The sequence below is a fragment of the Macrotis lagotis genome, chromosome 4 (assembly GCF_037893015.1).
Source record: "Macrotis lagotis isolate mMagLag1 chromosome 4, bilby.v1.9.chrom.fasta, whole genome shotgun sequence".
Lineage (NCBI taxonomy): Eukaryota > Metazoa > Chordata > Mammalia > Peramelemorphia > Peramelidae > Macrotis > Macrotis lagotis.
Window position 1 is genome coordinate 5,956,539 of NC_133661.1, and position 21,739 is coordinate 5,978,277.

Consider the following 21,739-nt stretch of genomic DNA (forward strand, 5'->3'; position numbering starts at 1 on the left):
TTCTGCTCATGTAAGGACCAATTTCCTAACAATTAGAGCTTTTCTAAAGTGCTTTGGCCTCCTTGTCAGTAATGGACTCCCTTCACTGTAACATTTCAAACAAAAACTACACAAAAATCATGTGATTTTTTTTCTTGGGGATGATGTAGAAGGGATTCTCGATTAGCTCCAGATTACATTCAGTGGTAACTCAGAATCTTTCCATTTCTGGCTACTCTTTGTGCTGAAAATAATTCAAAGTGACCAATTTAATGAGAGGGCAACTCCAGCATACTATTGAAAATATTTCATATTATGTCACCTTGGGAAATGGTGGAGGTGGGGGGGAGAAGAGAAAATAAGAAGCAAAACCTGGAAAGAAATTTATTTCAATGGGCAGGGAGTACCTAAATTAAATTGGTTCATTATCCTTGGAGGATTTAGATGTAAAAGTTTTGAGGATCAAGTGGCAAAGTGTTTCCATTTTCTATTTTACTAAAAAAATAAAAAAAATAAAAACAAAACAAAAACCCTCAAGAAACTATGATTCTCCTAAGAAACTCTCCTCTCTATGTAAATATCTTTTAGGAGCTAGTCCCCATCTAGAGGTCCCAGTAGAATGTTCTTGGTCAGCCTGTATCTTATTCGCCAAGGATCTTCTTAGAATGCTTGATTAGAACAGTTATTATTGAAATCCATACACTGAAAAGTTTACAGTGCACATAGATATGGAACAATGGGCCTCCTCTGTGCTCAGTGAAATAGCATTGTGGCCCTGAAGTTATATTAATTCAGAATTCAAATATTGCTAATAAAATTTAACAAATGGAAAAGCAAAATGTCAAACAAGCAATAACCCCGGGGATGTTTCTCTTAGGCTGAGTAAAGAAAAGCAGAGTGACTTTAATTGGTGACAACAACAGAGAGACAAAAGATTATGAGTTGCAGGGATGTAACTGGAGGGGGAATGAGGATGATTTTCTGTAAAAGTGTAACAATGCAACTCGGCCCAGAAAAACAAATATTTTAGGATATTGTAATTGACATGAAATAATTATGAAAGTGATGAATAGCACTCACCCTGTGTAAATAACTGTGACTGAGATTCAGGACCAAGGAAAGCTCAGCTACATAGGATTGCCTAAGCCCAGAATCATATTTCATAGAGTTAAAGTTCTGAGGGAAGAGGAGGGATATTTATGGAGTGCAAAGCACTGTGGGATTTTGTGGGAAACCACATCTATTCAGCTTGTCATGAAACATCTTAATATTTACTCTTACTGGCCCTGGGCTATGACTTTCACATCCTAAAGCTTTTATGAGCCCATTTTCCAGACAGGGTGTTTGATGCATGCTTAAGAATCTGTACCTTTTGTCATTTTTTTTAGCCAGGGCTGGGGATGAGCTGTCCTTAGGGCTAGTGCTGAAATACCTAGGGCCTAGACCATGCATTGTCCCCTTATTCCTTTTGACCAGTAGAGTTTGAATAATGGAATGAGTTTTTCCAGAGTGAGTTTTTCTTCTAGTCTCCATTGCTCCTTGTGCATTAGCATATACATCGAAGGATTCCTATATTTTTTTTAATTTAAATATTCTTGAGACAATGGACAGAAACAGTGCTGCCATTTCTGGAAAAAAAAAGATTAACCAAATGTTTTTTTTTAATCTCAGTAGTCACTCACTTGTTTCCAAATATCCAAGTATCAGTCAGTCCAGAGAGAAAACATCTGTGGGATATAGTTTTTCTGGGGTCATCCAGATGTTGATTTTTTTTTTTTTTTGGTCTGGGAGTGCCAACTTAAAAGGATAACCATGGGATTTACACTTGTTTTTAAAGATGGTATATATTTTTCCTGGTGCTAATTGTTGCCAAGATGTTTCTTTTTTGCTGCTGTTTCTGCCATTCTCCTTCTCTGCATTCTTCAATATCCTCAGTTAGATCACAGCCTTCCTGGCAGCACATTTTTCTGAGAGCTCTTGGAACTAGTTAACAGATTTATGACAACTCTAGGACTTTGGATATCTCCGGTCACTGTTGCTTAAAATCTAAATACAAATAAGGGGACTGGGTAGAGTTTGATCCACATTTTGTACCCAATCTGTTACATTAAGAAAGGTTAATTCTATATTAAATACCATCAGAAACACACTATGGGGCCTGCCACGCAGCTATGGTGTGACGGGTGCTTTAATACCGCTCAGCAGGAAACCTTGTTATATTTTTTATATGTTAGTAGATGTCTACTTAGAATTGATCAAACCTTTCCTTCTGAAACATATATGCCAACACCTTCCCCACACACTATAAACTAGACTCTCAGAAAACAATAATGATGCTTATCACTCACTCGCCTTGAGTTTGCTTGTGAAAAACCTCCAGCCAGTGTGCGACTGGAGCCCGGAAAGCATAGATCTTTTTGCTGTACTGATAATTCACTCACAGCTGGAGATTGATGACTATGTGAAGTCCATAAAAGATGTTACCACTATATTTTCTTCTTATGATTTATTTTATCATGTTGTCAAGGTTTGCAGAAAACAAGGAACAAATCAATGGATGTCGTGCTTAAATATTAAAGAAGGCGGTAATGCACATTTTTATTCAGATGCCTGATTCAATCTGGGGGCTCGGGAAAGAGTCACAGCAACAAAGCTTTTATTTGAATTACTTTTGGAGAAATTAATTTAGGAGGAATGTTTGAATTGTGAATGGCAAAAAGGGAACTAACCTTATTTGTTTAAATAGGAATAGATCGTAGCTGGAATGCTCCGGAAAGAGTTCTAACAAAGCGAAGGGGAAAGCTTAGCTTTCAGAGCCAAAGATAACTTTGGGTTCTGACTGCTGCAGGACTTGAAGGCCTCAGCATAGAGGGCAAAGACTCCAAATGATGCCAAGGGGATGGGCTTTGCATTCCAGAATGGATGGGAGATGCCTACTCCACACTTTGGCTGAGAAACGAATCATTTACTTCCTCATTACATGAAATCAAGATCACCAAGCTTTCCTCTCAGAAGTGCTGTTTGTAAGCAGAGCATATTTCAGAACTGCTCAGATCGGCTTTGATTTCCTCTCCTATGCTTCATTAGATTTCAAACAGAGAATAGCAACTAAGCTTTTCTTCCTCCTCCCACCATCCTTACCCCCCACCCTCCATCCTAATTTGACTGTGCAGGTGAGCACAGATTATATTTTTTGAACTGATAAAAAAATAAACTCTCAATTATCTAGACTAAAAAATGATTTCTTTCTCCATCTCCCCCCTGCCATATTCTGTGCTCAGCATTTAGGGGGGGAAAGATACATGATAGCTAAAGGAGCTGATGGCATATATGTAATAAAAAATAACATCTGGATATCTCCTGAGATCACAAGAGGTTCTTTCTCCATCTATGAGATGCTCAGCATATTCAGTTTTTTTACAAAGATAACCACTATTTGAAATTCCTTCTAAATCATTAAGGAAAGATCAGTTCATTTCAAGAACTGACTGATAATTTCATAATTGCATAATTCAGCCAACCATCTCAATCTCAATCTAGTACCTAGGTTTGCCACCTTGAAGCCATCTTCATCTCTTCATTTTCACTCTTCTTCCAAAATTGATTCAGTTCTCAGGTTTAGTTGAGTTTGTTTCCATGTCTTATGACTACCCTATTCTTATCATTTACATGAGGATCTCCACATCCCTCAACTGGTCCATGTAATTGTTTCCTTAACTATTCTCTCTACTTCATGTCTTTTCCCTCCCCAATTAATCCTTCACACATCTGCCAAATGATGTTCCAAAAGCACATTTATCCGTGTCACTGCCCTCCTCAAGGATCTTCAGAGGCTCCTTATTGTTTCTAGAATCATGGACAAATTATTCTGTTTAGAACATAAAAAGTTCTTACAATCTGACTGCCACTACCTTCCCCAATTGATTTGACCTCCTTCAGGTTGCTTGTTCCCTAAATTTCATCTCCCATCATCGTGGTTTTGCATAGGTAACGTCCTATACTTAACAATGTTCTTCCTTCTCACCTCTACTTCTTCAATCCTTACAGCTGCCAGGGCTATGCTCAAGCATCACCTCTTGCAAAGGAGCCTTTTTAGGTTCTTCCAGGGGATGGTGTACCCTGGAGATGAGTTGATATATAATTTCTTTACATTTGGCATTTATTTATCTGTAAGCGTTCATTCTGCATTTCTACCCTAGTCCTGCATAATCTCTTTGAAGGACAGATTGTTCACATTTTAGGTTTTGTATCTCCAGAGACTGGTAGAGTACCAGAGACATAGAAGAGATGCTTCAAAAAGCTTTACTGAAATGATTTGAATTGGAATCGGAATAATTTTTATTATTAACTCTATATTACTAAATGATCCATCTTTAGAACTTGCTTATCCATGTATATGGTGCAGTGAGTGCCTTTCAGTTGCCCCCACAGTCAGTTAATCAGAAGGCAGGTCCTGTTCCTGACCACTGTGAATAAACTGGATTTGACAACACAAATAAATTAGAGGATGTTTGTTCATTACCCAGGCGTCTTCACTCAAAGAAAGGCTTGTAGAATTTGTTACTGAAGGAGCCTTCAGGATCATTTAGACCAAATCCCTCATTTTTACATAGGGCAAAATAAAAACAAACAAAACTAAAGCCTAGAATAGGCAGGGGGTGTATGAGTAACCCAAGTTTACAAAGAAAATAAGTAGCAAGATTATGATCTGAACCTATGTTTTGTTATTCTAGTCCAGTGATATTTCACACACACACACACACACACACACACACACACACACATAGTATGCTTATATATGCATTCCATTTCTATGGGAATAATTTTAAATCACCTAAAAGATACATTATGCTTACCTATGTTGATTTGCACATAATGTCTGAAAAACCTGTCCACTTCCTGAAACCAAGTTCCCTTTATTTAACATAGCAATAAGAACATCATGACAAATGCTATTATCTCTTAAAAAGTTGGAATGAAGCAGGTTAAAAGTCCAAGTGGGCTGTAAACACAAGGAAGCGTGTTTCATTTGCACATCCTCCCTTTCACTGTGTAACCTAAAAGAACATTTCATGTCAACAACATCTCTACTGAGCCAATTCAAATGTGGTGGGTAGCTGGGCAGGAGAAAGTTGATGGGGTGAGAGATGGCAGGTGTAAGTCAGCCAAATGGCTGCAGGTTCAACTTAATGGTCCCTCTGGTATTTGAGGGGAGTAAATGAAAAGGAAAATGGATTAGCCAAGGATGGGGCCCTTAGCAGAAGCTTGGGAGTACTTGAGGGATTTTAAGTATATGATGGAAGGAAGAGGGTTTCCTGAAAGGGAAAGCAATAAGAAGAGAACCTAGTGCTACACAGCAATATGGGTGTCAGTGATGGGACTGAATCCAGGCATCTTGATTTCTAGTCTGGTGCTGCTTTCTCTTTCCATGCTTTGCCTCTACCAGTACATAGGAATCTTGTGCTGGATTTTAAAAAAATTCCATCATCATCCTCAGAAAAAGAGGGTAGTCCTTTTGGTACAGGCACTTCAAATATCATTGGTCCCTTTCACAAAAGAGGAAACTATACCTTAGAGAGATTAAGTAAATTCCCCATAGAGATGTGAGTATTAAACTTTAGGGACTGGATTTGAACTCACATCTTCTAGACCTTAATCCCAATGCTCTCTGTGGTCTTCCAAGGAATAGGAGTTCAACAACTGAGATATGTGGCTCTCATAAGAATGAGGGAGGCAGTATTGAACAAGTTAAAAGAAAACTGAGCTAGAAGGGATCCAAGTGGTAGGCTACTCCAACCTCTTTATTTTACAGATAAGGAAACTGAGGCACAAAGTAACTAAGTGACATGTCTAAGGTGACACTGCTATTAGGCTGTGACTGATGAGATTGGAACCCAGTTTTCCCTAGCTCCACATATATCTCTATGTGCCTTCTTTAGCATAGATTAATGACCACTTGTCAGTCTTCTGGCTAGGAAAAGGGACAGGCAGAGACTATTATGAAAAGATATTAATATATTTATTAAATGAAGACAGGAATATAGTTCCCTTTATCTAATTCCAAATTGATTTAAAGTAAGCTATGAGATCATTTATATAAATAACAAAACAAGTTAGTGAGAATCTTGTTACAAATATATATATCTTTGTAGAATATCTTCCTTTCCCCTTAAAGATTTTTCAGAGATGGTGTGCCCCCTTCACTGAAATTTTGGAACCAGTTATGGATGACCACTTTTGTGCAAATTGGATTGTGGGAAAACATGTGGGATTCTTATTTAGGTACAGCTTGGATTATATGACTCAAAGAACTTTGATTTCACTTTGACTCTAGGACTGTGAGCAGGCCACTTGACTTCTCATCTGGTCCTCGCTTTCCCAGCATCAAAATTAGGCAATTGGATTAATGGCCTCTAACCTCCCCTCTAACTCAATGATACGAAAAATTATGAGATTGGGATATTCTGTGATTTCCTGCGTTGGAAAGAAGGTTCCTTCAGCATTGCTTTGGAATTTCTAAAAGCCTGATCCCTTTTGCAAATTTTCCATGGATTTTCATGTTGCAGGTAATGCCATAGGAAGAGTAAATTGTATGATGATGTGAATTTTTTAGAAATCCTTCTTCCTTGACAAATATCCAGAAGTATGAATAGTTCCATAAATAAAGGGCAGGAAAAGAGGAATGGTTGTTTTTGTTATTTTCAGTATGTGCATTTCTAATATTATATGATAATTTCAATATGGCCCTGAATTTCTGTGTCCCTTTCTGACTTTTCTTCCACTGATATAACTGTAATATGCCTATAAGAATAAAGCTGTTCTCTGGGAGGTGAGTCTGTTTATAAAAGGACACCAAGTAAGTCAGAGGCTATTTTCTGATTGACTCTTTTATACCAGGAAGGCTCTCAAACTCATTGCACCTTACCTTAGTCATCATTAACCTTAAAACAATACAGAGATATCAGGTACTAATATTTATCATCATGATCACCATCATTATCAGTTCAGAAATTAGAAAAGCAGGAATTGTACCTTCCTTCCCCCCTCCCCAGCTTTTGTCTGGGGGGCAGAGTTGGTGGGAAAGTAAAGCTTTATTTCCAGGTCTTAGGCTAGTTAGGAGCAAATAATGGGGAGGGGAGAGTTAAGAGAAAGGGATCATGGATAATGATTCCCCATCTCCACCCCATTTCAATACTGATTAGACATGTATGTTAAGAGTGCACAGGAGACAGTAAGCTCTTCCCCCTCCCCCCCCCCAACAGAACCATTCAATGTTTCTTTCTAAACCTCATCCATCAGCTAAGGTGCTGCTGATGAATTGGGTGCTGAAATCCAGAGGAGCATTTAAGACAGTGTAAATGTATGATCTATCTTTGTTTGATTTACTTGGGCTGACTGTGGGAATGAATTAATATACCAGTAGGACCATAATAATGGAAAGTTCATAGATCATAGTTCATAGATTATGGCAATAGATTTCAAGCTCCGAGGAGTTTTTGTCATAATCTAGTTTTATCTCTTCATTTTGTAGATAAGCAAATTGAAATGCAGAGGAACTGTGACTTGCCCAAGGACACAAGTAGACCTATACAGGGAGAGAGTAGATAAGCCAAAAATTAAGTTTGTGACCTGCGATTCCAAAACAGGAAATATGTTCCTTGAGGTCAGAGACAATTTCATTTTTATTTTGTATCTCCAGGATCTATTAAACAATACACATTTTATAAATATTTGCAGACTTAAGCTGCATAGAACCTTGACCACTGAATGCTTTGTTATTCTTTATTAACAGGGGTTTCATTTGCCTTAAATTGTCTAGAAAAATCATAGTTCTGCAAACCTACAAAACTAACTATATAACTTGCAATGAGATTTCAGTAGAATAACCCTGGGGTCATATAGAACTTGGGAGAAATCTATTTCTAGGGCCTTAGCTGCTTTGAGGAACTCATTATAATCTACTTTAACCTTTCATATAGTCTGGTGGCATTAAACCCAAGGGGGAGATGAAGAGGAACTGGAGGTATGAGACCTTTTCGTTGTGTCCAGACACCACTGGTGGAGAGTCACCTCCTAAAGCTAAGCCTCAAAGAGATGACCAGATACCTCAGAATAGTAACTTGGAAAAAGCTCTACTCCACCTCCAGATCTCATAATGCAAACTCATGATATCGGGATTTCCTTTTGTCCAAATAATCACTCCTAAACTGTGGCAAAGGCTGTGGGAGCCAGCCAAGTTACTTTAATACACAGTGCTTCTTTCCAAAGTTATTGCTTGAGATTTTGATGGCCCATCTTCCTAATTTCCTTTTCAAAATTCCTCTCTGATCTTCTTGTACTTCATCCAGAGCATAGGCTATACTATAGTATAACTAAATGACCTGCTGCTATGAATTTCCATTAAATTCTTTAAAAAAGAAATAAATGCATATCTATGATGACTAGAAATATACTGTGACCATTCTTCCTTGCATTATTTCTCGTGGAAATAGCATGCAAACAATGGCAGGCCTCTCTCTCTGTTGCCTTCTGACAGCTAATTTGCATAGAGAAGTTGTGAACACTTAAGTTTCTACAAGGGTTTACAGCCTGTGTGTTAGGATCGATTGTTTCTTGCCATCTGTCCTCCAGGTCTTCCAGCTTGGGCTGATTTTGTCAGACTAACACAAGTACTGGACTAGAGTGATTTGCAATATTTTTTTCCTAAGTAGATTTATCCCTCTAAAGGAAATTTGGGTCCATGGGACCCAAGTGTGAAGCTCTGAGGACATAGCTGGCAGCTGGGCACCGAAGAGGGCTCATTTCTCCCTAGAGTAGTGAGTTAATTCCACTCCCCTTTGTCTCTATTCCCATTGCACCAACCATAAGAGAAAAATGGGTCATTTTCCTGTTGTGGGTACTTGATAGCAAAGCTACTGCTAAAAATCAACCTCCAGGAGATTGATTATGAAGGGCATTATGATCAGGGTCTGAGTATGAGGAGGACAATGGAGAGTGTGGAAAATCAAAGTGAATGGTTAGTGAGCACAAATGTACATGAGCATCAGGATTGTGGCTAAGTGTATGGGAATAGGGATATGTGCTTGAGAGGTGATGACTGGTAGGTGCTGGTTGAAAATTTAATTAGGAAGTCTAGAGTTGATTGAAAAAGGAATCACCTTGGAACCAGGATTAGGCAGACTAAAACACATTGATGTTGGTCTAAAACACTGTGTAGCAACTAATATTCATGGGGGTTGGTGATATTGAAGTCTTGGCAGATCTTGGTGTCATTTTTCCAAATTTCTTTCAGGCTCCACATGGGAAAAGGAAATATCTAAGGGCAGCAAAAACAAATTCAATTGTAGGGTGATAGAGGGGCTTATAACTACATGATATGAGAACCATCTGAAGGAACTGAAGATATTTAACTTGGAGAAGAGAAAACTTGGAAAGGAAACTACTGGCTATTTTCAGTTATATGGTGGACTGTCACATGGAAGAGGAATTGGACTTGTTCAACTCCAGAGAGCAGAATAAGGAGTATTGAGCAGAAGGTTCAAAGAGGTAGACTTAGGGTTGATGTCAGAGAAAAAAAATTGCCAATGATAAATGATGTCCAAAAGCAAAATGGACAACCTAGTGGGGAAGGGGAGGGGGGAGACTTTCCCTCCTTGCAAACTTCCACAGAGGCCAGGGGGCATCTGTCAGATGCCTAGTAACTGGGACACTTGTTCAGCTAGAGGCTGAAATAGAGTATCTCTGAAGGTCTTTCCAATTTGGCTATTTCATAGTTCTGTGATTCTCTAAAACTTAATCTATATAGCTAGGTGGCGCAGTGGAGAGAGTCCTGGCCCTGGAGTCAGGAGTACCTGAGTTCAAATCCGGACTCAGGCACTTAATAACCCCCTAGCTGTGTGGCCTTGGGCAAGCCACTTAACCCCATTTGCCTTTCAAAAACCTAAAAAAAAAATTTTTTTTAAAAAGTTAATCTATATAAATAGCCATCAGAGTGTATTTGTTTGTCAGCCTCACTGTTGTTCCATGCTGGAGTAAATAAGGAGCTCTCTTCAAGATCCATTGCTTCTCTCCTTTGGCAGTCAAAAAGTTAGTTATGCCCAAAGAACTGTTTCTTTTCCCCAGTGTGCCATATCTTATTCCTGAATCCAAACTTTTGAATTATAAGGAATGGTGGTCATGGCATCAGAGGGCTAGGTGCCCTGTGTCCTGCTGCTCAAATATTCTTGACAGTTTCCTTTGGGAAAGAGAAGATATGGCATTTTTGTTATGTCCAAAGACTTAATGCAATCAGAGTAAGGTTTTTCACAAATAGAATCATCTATAGAACCTCACTCTTCACAGGAAGTGTCTTTTGTGTTTTCCAGATGGTTTGATGATACTATATTGTATCATTTCATGGAAAAACACTATCTGCAGGATGAAAGTTGTGGGTCAACCTAATGGTAATGGAGAAGAGCATGATGGTCTTTGGAAAATGATAACATTTCACCTTGAAGAACTATGCCAAAGAGGTAGCATAAAGGAGATTATCAGGGATATGTCCAAATGAAAGCAATGATGGTTTTGCACTGAGAGCACTGGAAAGTAGTACATGTGCTTTCCTAGTATTCATACCAGGATCCAGAGTTCATGTGTAGAGCAAGAAAGGTGGTTCACTGGGCAAATGTTTTTGTGGCCATTTAGGGAAGGATAGGGAAAGAAGCACATATGACCCTGCACATATCATTTCATTTCTGTCTGCCTCAGTTTGCTCATCTGTAAAATGGGGATAATAATTGTACCTGCCTTTCAATGTTGTTGTGAGGATCAAGTGAGAGAATATTTAAAAGTTTCTTAGGACAATGCCTTGCATATACTAATACTTAATAAATTCTTGTTTTCTTTTTTCCTTTTCTCCTTCTTTCCTCTCATTTTTCCTTCTTTCCCTTTCTCCTTCCTTACCCATTTTATTCTTTCCCTTCTTCCTTATTTCTCTCCTTCCTTTTCTCCCTCCTTCCTTCCCTCTTTCTTTCCTCCTTTCCCTTCTTTTCCCTCTCTCCTCCTTTCTCCTCTCCTTTTAATCCTCCCTTCTTTTTTCTTCCTTCCTTCCCTCCTTTTTGCTTCTTTTCCTCCTTTCCCTCCCTCCTTGCTTCCTTCCTTCCTTTTCTACCTCCTTCCCTCCCTCTTTCTTTCCCTCCTGCTAATCAATCCTTCTTTTATTCTTCTTTCCTACCTTTATATCCCTAGCTCTCAGATTATTTTCTTGCACACAGTGGGTGCTTATTAAATTGAAGGCATCTGGTTCCTCACAGCCCAGAATTACCTAAGCAAAAGATAAAGAGAAAGGCTTGGTTCCCTCATACAGCCACTGGTATAGATGGGCACTGCTTGGGAGATTCCCCTTCCCTCATCAAGAGGAGCTAGGTAATTACTTAACACTGATGGAAATGAAAAGACAGTTGGCCCCCTAATTTATGGCCAAAGGACAGTCCTGTGCAGGGTCACCTGAGCCCAGGGAGAGAAGAAGAGGCTGTCGGCTTTAGTTCTCCTGTTGCTGTTTTGTGTGTGAACTGCTTCCTGGCTGCCCTTTGATGAAACAGACTGTATAATGTATGAGCCTCTAAAAGCACAACAACATAAATCCTCCTCTCCTCTCACCTTATTTTGATAGATCTCTATTGCCAGGGTGGACATTGCCTTCTCTCTGACTGCTTTACAGGCAGGTGAGATGCTCAGATCATCCAGTTCATATAAGAAAACATCCATATATTACTGTAGCTACATCCTCCAGTGGAGGGCCACAGAGAGAGTGCCCACATGGGAGTAAAAAGCTGCCTCTGTGCCAACCATCCTACATGGGGAATAGAACTACCTTACCATTGTCAGATACATGGCAGACACAATGGCAGAGGCCAGGGACTAGTGAGCTTCTTCTTCTGAATTTCTCTACAAAGCCAGGTAGAAGCAGCCTTGTGGGGCAACTTGACTGTGGCTGAAAGTGATTTTCCCATGACCACAACATCCTCAATTAGCTCTCCTGGGCAGGGTGGCATTTTACTTGAGTCCAAAGGGGTATGAGCATACCTTATATTTAAAACAATATGCAACTACTGCAACCTCTAGAGAGTTGGAATTATATTTGTATCAGGGAAGCCTTTTCCGAGAATTCTAGATCCTTTGGTAATGATTAGCCACATGTCCCTGATCTGGTTCCACACCCATCCAGGGCCTGCAAAATGAAGATGCTGAACTCAATGATTGCTGATGTCTCATGACTTAATCCAAGACCATATCTGAATTAAGCTATAGGCTTCTTGAATTAAGCTATAGGCAATTTTTTTTGTCCTGAAGTAAAATCAGAGGCATACACATAAACCTTCACCTAGCACTAATGCTTGAGATAGATATTTTCTGTAGAAAGAAAGTGGACCAAAATAAAAAAAAATACTCATACAATGTCTTATTTATTGACTTGTTCTTTGGATAAGCACTGAATATCCAACATTGTATATTATATTTATATGTAGTTGTAATTTATTGCTATTCCATGAGGAAGGACAATATGTTCTCTTGAAATATTCTTTCTTGTTAGAACCTCACTCAGGGTTTTATACATGGTAGGTACTCAATGAACAATTCCAGTATGGTTTACTATTTTATAGTATGAAATGAATAATCATTCTAAATTGTTAACTGTTAGTTCAGAAAGACTCAAATTTTTCCCCCAGAAACAAAAGGTAGAGATCATTGGCATCATTCCTTACTCATAGAGCTCCAAATTACTAAGTGAGGCACTTGAGAATGGCATTAGTTTCTGGTTTGGCATCTGAAATCCTGGACTTGGATCTCAATCCATCCTTTAGACCTGGGGCAAATCTCTTTCTTTCCTCAAGTCTCATTTTCTCTCTTTGTAAAATAGACAATGGGACCAGATGATTTGTAAGGTACCATTCAACTTGTACTTAGACTCCTCTCTAACTTTATTAACTCAATGGGCTTGAACTCATTAAATGTTTTTTGCTTTTTTGTGGGTGCTAGACCAAGAGTTCAACGGAGGAGGTTGTAGCATAAATTGCCGCTGACTCCAGAAAGCTGCTCAGATCCCCCTAGTTAGTAAATCAGCATTTATTAAGAGCCTTCTGTCTGCCAAATACTGAGTCAAACTGGGGATACAAATAAGAATGAATATAAACAATGACTGTTAGTCTTTGGAAGTTGAGTTCCACAGAGAGAAAAAAGAGGCTTGCTCAAAGGGTCACAATTTATAAAATGCAATGGTAGCATCTCATGCCAGAGTCTAAAACTCATGTTCATTCTACTCTACTGGAATTATCTTTTTAGCTAAGGGAATGAAAGAGGAAGAAGTAATTACCCAGATTACTCATGAAAGGAGATTGAGTGTTATATAGATAAGGCAATGTCTATACCATCATCATACTTGATCTTATATTTTTAGAGTGTTTGAGGGTCAGGATGTGGACAGATAAAAAAATGAAACTGGTCCCAGTAAGGCAAGGGCAGATCTATTGATTTCCCCCGACAGCTTCATGGCATCATTGTGTAAATGACTGGCCACTGATAATGATCTTCAGGATCCTTCTGTGGGAATACTAGCAAAAGGCATTTGATGATAGTGCCTTCCTTTTGTTGGTTACCACTAAGGTATCTGGTTTGTACCTTATTTGTTTGAGATGGTCTGTATGTTTTAACTCTCCCGATATAATAAGGGCAGTGATTGTCTTTGCATTCTTGGGTCTTAGCATATTTGTGTGTGTGTTCAGTCATTTCACTCTTGTTGGACTTCTTGTGACTGCATCTGGAGTTTTCTTGTCAAACATACTGGAATAGGTGGCCCTTTTCTTCCCTGGTTCATTATACAGATGAGAAAACTGAGGTAACTAAAGGTTAAGTGACTTGCAAGAGGTTAAGTAAGTGATTGAGGCAGGATTTGAACTCTAATCTTTCTGATTCCAGGTCCAGTCTTCTATCTATGATGTCACTTATTGCCTATAAGTATACAGTCATCCATGCAGAGGAGAGGGAAGGAGGCTTAGAGGGTAAGGCTTTAGAAGATGGCAGGACAGGAAACCCACAAGCCATCTACTGGTGGTGACTCCAATCAGGGATTCTCAGAGGCCAAAACTGGGATTCCATTTCTGGGGGACGACCAGTGCAGATGCTTAGAGATGAGATGAAGCATCATGGGTAGGGAACAGCAGGTGGTCCTGGGTATGAAAAGTGAAGAAGAAACCTGGTTGTAAAGAGCTAAAATGACAAACAGAGAGGCTTTTGTTTGATAGTAGGGATAACTGAGTTCTGGGCACATCAACCCACTCCAGCTGACTTAGGCTTTAGGAGAAGCACTTTGGCTGCTGTGAGGAAGATGAATTGGAATGTGAAGAGCCTTGAGGCTGGAAGGCTAGTGACAAGACTGTTGTAACAATCTGGGTCTAATGATGAGAGCCTGCACTAGGATATTGGTTCTTGGAGTGGAGGGAAGGGGACATCTGGAAGAGCAGTTGTGAGCCTGTGTGACAAGGAGGAAGGGAGGAAGGAGGGCCCTCCACAGTCAGAGCACAGCTGAAAAAGAGGCTTGGATTTGGGAAGAGAGATAATCATATTTTAGACATGTTCCTTGGAAATGCCTATTGGATAACCACTTGGAAATTCCTCCAGGTAGTTGGTGATACAGGCTTGAACTCAGACCAAAGAGAGTTATTTGAGGGGAAGACCTTGTACACACACACACACACACACACACACACACACACACACACACACACACATATACATACACAAAAAAATATTTATAGCCACATTTTTTTGTAATAGCAAAGGATTGGAAAGAAAATGGGTTGCCACTGATTGGTAAGCAAATTATCATCTATTGCTGGCCCCCCTACATTTTTATAGAGAAATGAGGAATTAGATTGCTTTGGGAGGGCTCATCTGAACTGATCTGCAGTAAAATAAGAAGAACCAGGAAAACAGGTGACACAATGCCCAGAATGGGAGAAAGTAACAAAAGATGCAAAGATTAAAAAGATTCTATTTTGGACAAAGGCCTCTTGACTTTAGAGAAAGGACAGTCAAGCTGATTTTCCACCTTTTCCTAGTGAGGTGGTACAATCCAAGGAGAAATAAAGTATACACTGGCACTTAAAGTCTTTCTGACTCCATGTTCAGTACTCTACTCTCTATACCATTCAACTGCCTCTCTCATATAATAATGATAGATAAATAAATATAGAGAGATTAAATAGGTAGATTAGGTAGATGGATAAATGAATGTATGGATGGATGGATAGATGGATAAATAGATAAACAGATGCAGGTATATATTTTTGACCCATTGATAAGTAGCTGGGTACTATTCTTGGAGGGTTTGAACATTGACTCAAAGATTTATCAGTGGTACAGTCCTAAGTAACTTTCTCAACCTGTATTCTGTCTCTATCTCTTCCTCTCTATCTCTCTCTTTTCCCCCTCTTCTCTTTGACTTCCAAATTAGAATTGGGGTTAGAAACCTCAGTTACCTTATCTGTAAAATGGTGATGATGATAGCAGCAGGTAACTTCCAGGGTTGCTTGAAGAACAAATGAGATGTTTATAAAGTGCTTTGCAGAACTAAAAGTACAATAAAGGTATACATAGCTACATGTCTATGCATGTATGTCTATGTTCTTGATACATTGGCAGATATATATATATGTATATATATATATATATATGTATTCATTGTATCCATACCTGTAGTGCACATCCATGAGTGTCACACATTTACACACTCATCTAATGTGTATGTGGCCATTCCTAGCCAATATACCAGTGTGCAGACATGGACACATGTGCAAAGGCACATGCATGCATGCATGGATGGATTTCACATAGACAAGGCATAGGGATCGACTTATAAAGAAATAAACATATTCTTATGCATATACACAAAAGTTGTCATCCCATTGTGTCTGACTCTTTGGGATCCCATATGGGATCTTCTTGATAATGTCCTTTTCACATATGGCATAACTGCACATCCACACACCTATACTTCTGATTCTACCTGCAACCATAGAATACAACTCTGTAATCATCTATCTACTTTTATCTCTACCAGTGTTGATACTATACACATACACCTACACATATGATATGCCACACACATATATGTATATACAAATAAGTGAGATACATGTGTTTGTGTACATAGTACTCTCCTGAAATTATTCAACTTAAACTGCACTAAAAATTTTGGGACAGTGTGGTCCCTTGGGCCATCACAACCCTTTGCTGCTTCTCAGAAAGCTTTGCCTTATAACATATGGTTTGTTTCTGACTCTTCTGTCACTCAACCTGTGGGTTTCTCACAGTTCACTATGATGGTGCAAATTCATTGAACCTGCAGCCCCAGACTGACCATCATCAGGGCTGCCATGGTGGTGGCCTGGAATAGTTGTTGGATAGCCAGACTCTGCATTACGAAGGCCTGGGTTCAAGTCTTTCCTTGGGCATACACTAGCTGTATGACTGTGGACAAGTTGTTTCCCATCTCTGTGCTCCAGAAACCCCAGTGAGATAATAAATTACACCATGGGTTCTGAGTTCTAGTCAAGGGACTTTCTCACTGTTGAAATCAACAAGTTCCAAGATTGTGTTCCATCTCTATATCCATAATGAAGCAAACAAGAAGCCAAATGCTCTACCAGAAACCCACCACCCTCGATAAAGGACAAATTGCCACAATACCAATAAACCCTCTCAAATGTTTGTGAGAATTTAATAAACTGTCTTGGAACTGGAGTCTTATTACATACAATACTCTGTTCCCAATCACCCAGTATAATGTCAATCCATAGAAATGTAATAATTGGAATGTTCCAGTTGGTTTATTTATTTTAATATAATTTTATTGATATGCTGCGGTTTTGCATTGCCTGGTTTCCCACCTGCATGTCTTCCCTCCATGCCTCCAAGCAATCTCTTTCAATATATTTTAAAAGAAAAAAAAGAAAATAGAAAAATCATTAATAACCAATCAATATATTGAAACAAATCTGACAATCTACACTTAGTTCCACACCTATGGACCCAGACTTCTATAAAAGAGTGATGAGAAATGTCTCCTTATATCTCTTCTTTGAGGTCAAATTTGTATTTTATAATTTAGAAAGATAAAGTTCTGATGAAAAAACAATAAATAAATAGTTGTTACCATACCAAATATTCAGCCTCTAAATGACATGGGATGAAAAGCACTCAAGCTGAAGAAAGCTGGGAACAAGTCAAAATCATGTGGCCCATTTTGACCTCAGTTTCCCTATATACAACTGAGGACTCCCAAGGCTGCTTTCATGAAACCCACAGAAGATGAGCTAGTCTCTGCCCATTTTCACTTAACCACAAGCAACCTCAATGGTGTGTCTATCTCGGCAATAGTCTATCACACATTAAACATCAAAGAACAATAGACTTGTCCGTAGACCTTTTTTCATATGAATTCCACTAAAAAGAAGGTGAAAATAATTACATAAATGGAAGCTAATATTTAGGCAGTGCTTAAAAGTTTGCAAGTACAGATCTTCTGAATGATGCTAGGCATTAGACAATGGAGTCAGAATTGTCTCTATGTTTGGGACTTGTACTTCTTGATTTAGGGATGAATCCTGATTAACCTTCCTTATCAAGACCAACAGTCACTTGTTACTAAATGACTTTTCTTCATTCCATTCTATTGTTTGTGTCTGAATTGTTCATTTCTTTTTCACTTTAGTCCCAAATTGATGGGGTGGGTTTGTTGTGGTTATTGTTTGACAAAGGGCCACTCAGCCCATGGGCTTGAATGAAAAGAGTCACTGGGTGAGTTGTGTGAGCCCTGAACTTTCTGGAGGTAGGAGCCTCTCTTGCCGGTGATCTTCTCTTCTCTTCTTTTGCCAATTCGTAGAACCAACAAGTTTCATTTCCATGAGTCAGTGACATGAAGTATATAGGTTACCAGGATACACAAAGGTTTCTAGGAACTAGAAGAGCAAGGTGTGAGGCAAGCAGGGCTTCCAGTGCATTTGTCTGTCATTCCTTTTAACTAAGTAAATTGTCCTGTTGTCATCTTGTGCTTTTCTTTCTCATAGGTTACAGCATTGTGAGAGGTCCCTCTCTCTGACAGACAGGGGTTATCCCTTGGAGTTCAGATGACTTGGATTCAAGTCTGACCCTTGAGATATGTGACCTTGGTGAAATTACTTTATCTACCAGTGCTCTAGCCAGCTCCCTAATAGTAACTATAAATAATGAATGAACTAACAAGTTATACTGGGAGTGGAGTGGATGCTATATTGAGAATTCTCTACACTGATGCAATTGAAGGAATAAACCCTCCATCCAGCCACACTCCCTGACTGCCTACTAAGAAAGTACCCAAGAAGTAATCTGGTAATGCTAAGACTGGAAAAGAAGTTCAGTTCTAAATTGAGCACTCTGTTGTTTGAGGATGGCTGTTGGATGTTAGGGAAGGTACTGTATTCTACTGAAGAAGTAGAGGATCCTCACATCATTGAGGATGGTACTGATTTTTACTTTCGTTTCCAGCCATCATCCTGTGGTCAGTGTTTTGGAAAACAGGCTCCACATTCATGTGACTCCTTCCCTCCCTACCCTTCTTGTGTATAGCTGAACAGAATGACAATAGATCTTTACTTATTTATTGCCTATGTTCCAGGGAAAGTGAAAGAATATGAAAAAAAGGCAATTTGTTTTCTCCCCAATTTTTTCAAATACATTCACTAATTTTGTATGACACCAGTAATCTCTCTAAGCCTCAGTCTTTTCCTCTGTAAAATGGGTGGTGGGTCTAGATGTCCTTCAAGATCCTTTTGAGTTCAATTTGAAATGATTTATCTCTGGATCTCAGTTTTCTCTCATATAAATTGAGTGGGTTTGATCAGATGACCAGTGATGTCACTAATATTGACATAGGCTTACTCTGTCCAGACATTGTGCTAAGCAACTCACAATTAAGATGTCATTTGATCCTTATGAGATTCCTGGGAGGTAGGTGCTGTTATCCTCATTTTTACAGATAAAGAGACCAAGGCAAAGAGAAATGAAGTTACTTGCCCAAAGTCATGCAACTAATACATGTCTCAGGCTGGAATTAAACTTGTTTTCCTGATTCCAGGCCCTGTGCTCCATCACTTTTATGTTATGATGCCAAAGGAACTAACTTGAAATATAGTTATTCCTCCACATTGCAGTTAGGGTGTGTTACGGCACAATCTGGAAAATCTGTGCAAAGTTTCATTAGAAAGAGTCTGATTTTTTTCTTTTTCTTTTTTGGGGTGCTTACAGTATGTCATAAAATCTGGATTAAATATTTGGTCACTGCTGCTTCCACAAAACTTTTAAAAATTCCTATTTAATTTCTTGTGCTGACCCATGATAAATCAGAACTATGATGGGAAAGCGATAATGTGAAAGCGATAACTGTACTGCCAAACGCTCCTATATTATTTCCCATTTCAATCAACATTAAGCATTTATGCTGTAGCAGCCATAATGCTAAATTCTAAGTCTATAAAGGCAAAATCAACCTTAAGGAAATGACATTCAAGCAGGGAAACAATGAGTTCCCAGATGCACATGTGCAAAATAGGAGCAAAGCATGTGGTGCAGCAGTTGCTTATTGTCTTGGTAAAGAGGGTTTTCCCTCCAGGATTTCCCTACACCAATGAAATAGAGGGTTGGCCTGCCCCTCATCATAAATACAAAGCAATTTGTGGGAGGAGGCATTATCCCCTTGGGGGAAGTGGTGTAGGAGATGGTCCTTTAACTGAACTAGAAAAAGCCGTAAAAAATACTTAGTCTTCAACAACAGAAAACAAGAAAGTGGTGATGGTCATGCTTGCCAGAGACCTCCACTGTCTAGATGGTCTGCCAAGCATGGAAAGCCTTGGGAAGAAATGGTTTCTCTTAATTGGCTGCCCTGAGTCCTAACAGAGAAAATACTCTCTTTTGCCTGAAGTAAAGGTGAAAATAAATTCAGAGACTTCCTTCTATTACAGGCTTCAAGGGCCACATGTCGTTACTCACGCCAGTTAAATACCCAGAAACCTTGTGAAAATTGGATCCCAATCTGAGAGTCCTCCAGCATTGATAACGCCAACATGACAAGTTGTCACTTTACCGTATGTTCCAAAATATGACTAACCCTTAATAGCCAGGTGATTCTGGTGATTCTAGAATAATCACAGTCACAGGATAGGAATGACTGGCAGTTGCAGTAATTACTCTAGAAAGGGGACCAAAGCAAACAGAAATTCTCTCTAATTTTATATATTCCCAATAGGTGCCCATAGTACATCATTATCACTAGAGAAACTATTCAATAGTTACTCCAAAACTCAACCATGCTTCACGGTCCTACAGGCTAGGGTTAGAGTGGCTTGAGAAGTAGCACCTTCAATTCAGATTGAGGGAATCTTGGAAAAATTGGAAAGTATCACTAAGAGATGCAGCCCAGATCACTTTCCCTAACCCAAACAACTTAGATTCAATATAGTCTTGAATTTTCTGAAACTTTGGTTACTAAGGTCAGGCTTTGGATACAAGCAGGCCTATGCATTCCTCAATGTTGGGATAAAATTGAGAGAGATGTTATCATAGACATCCCTGATGGACAGAACAAGTTGGGGTTCTTTGGAACAGCAATGGTCATGGTGGGCATTGTCTTTATAGACATCCTCATCCTACTTGTATCCAGATCCTTGTGTAGGAGCTCACCAGTGTAAAAACACTCAAAGTCATTGCTGGGTGAGACCATGTGGTTTAGTCTCTAGAGTACTGTCCTGAGGTCCAGGGGGCTCTACACTGAGTGCTTATCCTTCCACCAAGGGAACTTGGGGGAAACCACTGTTTACAAGCTGCAATGTCCTCATATGGAATGTGGAGTTAATGATACATGGATCCTTGTTCTCCCAGGGCTGGGGAGGGGGCTTTTAATCAGCATTTACACAAGAAACAAATATGAGCTACTGGATGTTTCATACAGATGTTTCAATATTGGCTTACTAAAAGATGTTCAAAGCTGAGGACCTGGAGTGAAGAATGCAATTTATTACAATAGGGTCTGTTCAGTTTTCATTTGCATGCAATAATGTTCATGTGATGGATATTAGAAGGATCAGTCTGAAAAAACAATCAAAGTTTACTTGCACCTCCAAAACATCATCCATTTACCAGAACCCTTAACTCACTAGAAGGCAGTGGGAGGTACAGGATAGAATATAGGACTTGGAGTCAGCTAAATCTGGGTTCAGATCCCACTTCAGAAGTTTGTTTGCTGGGTGACCACTTCCCCATCCAGCTTCATTTTCCTTCTCCTCTATCAGGGATTTGGGCTCCATGACCTCTAAGGTCTATTCCAGTCTAAATTTATAATTCCAGAATCCCTGCAGTTGGCCTAGTCCTGCCTGGAGCTAGATTATTCTACTCCTTTTCTATTTTTGTTTCCTGTAATCATTGCAGTAATTAGCACCAGTGACTCACTGATCGGTTTTATCCTATGGAGTTCCTGTGACATTGGGGGAAAAATATGTGCTTTCCCCCCCCCACAAGATTGGAAGATAAGCCAAAGACCCTGAGGCTCTAAAAATGTGAATTCAAAGAGTCCCTCTTCCTTTTGGTTCCAGAAAAACAAACAGGATCAGGTTTCTACAACTTCCATGTTTCTGAAATAAAAGTCCTCAGCATGTAAAGGGTGGTCACCTCAAAGAAGGAAGCGAACAATGAA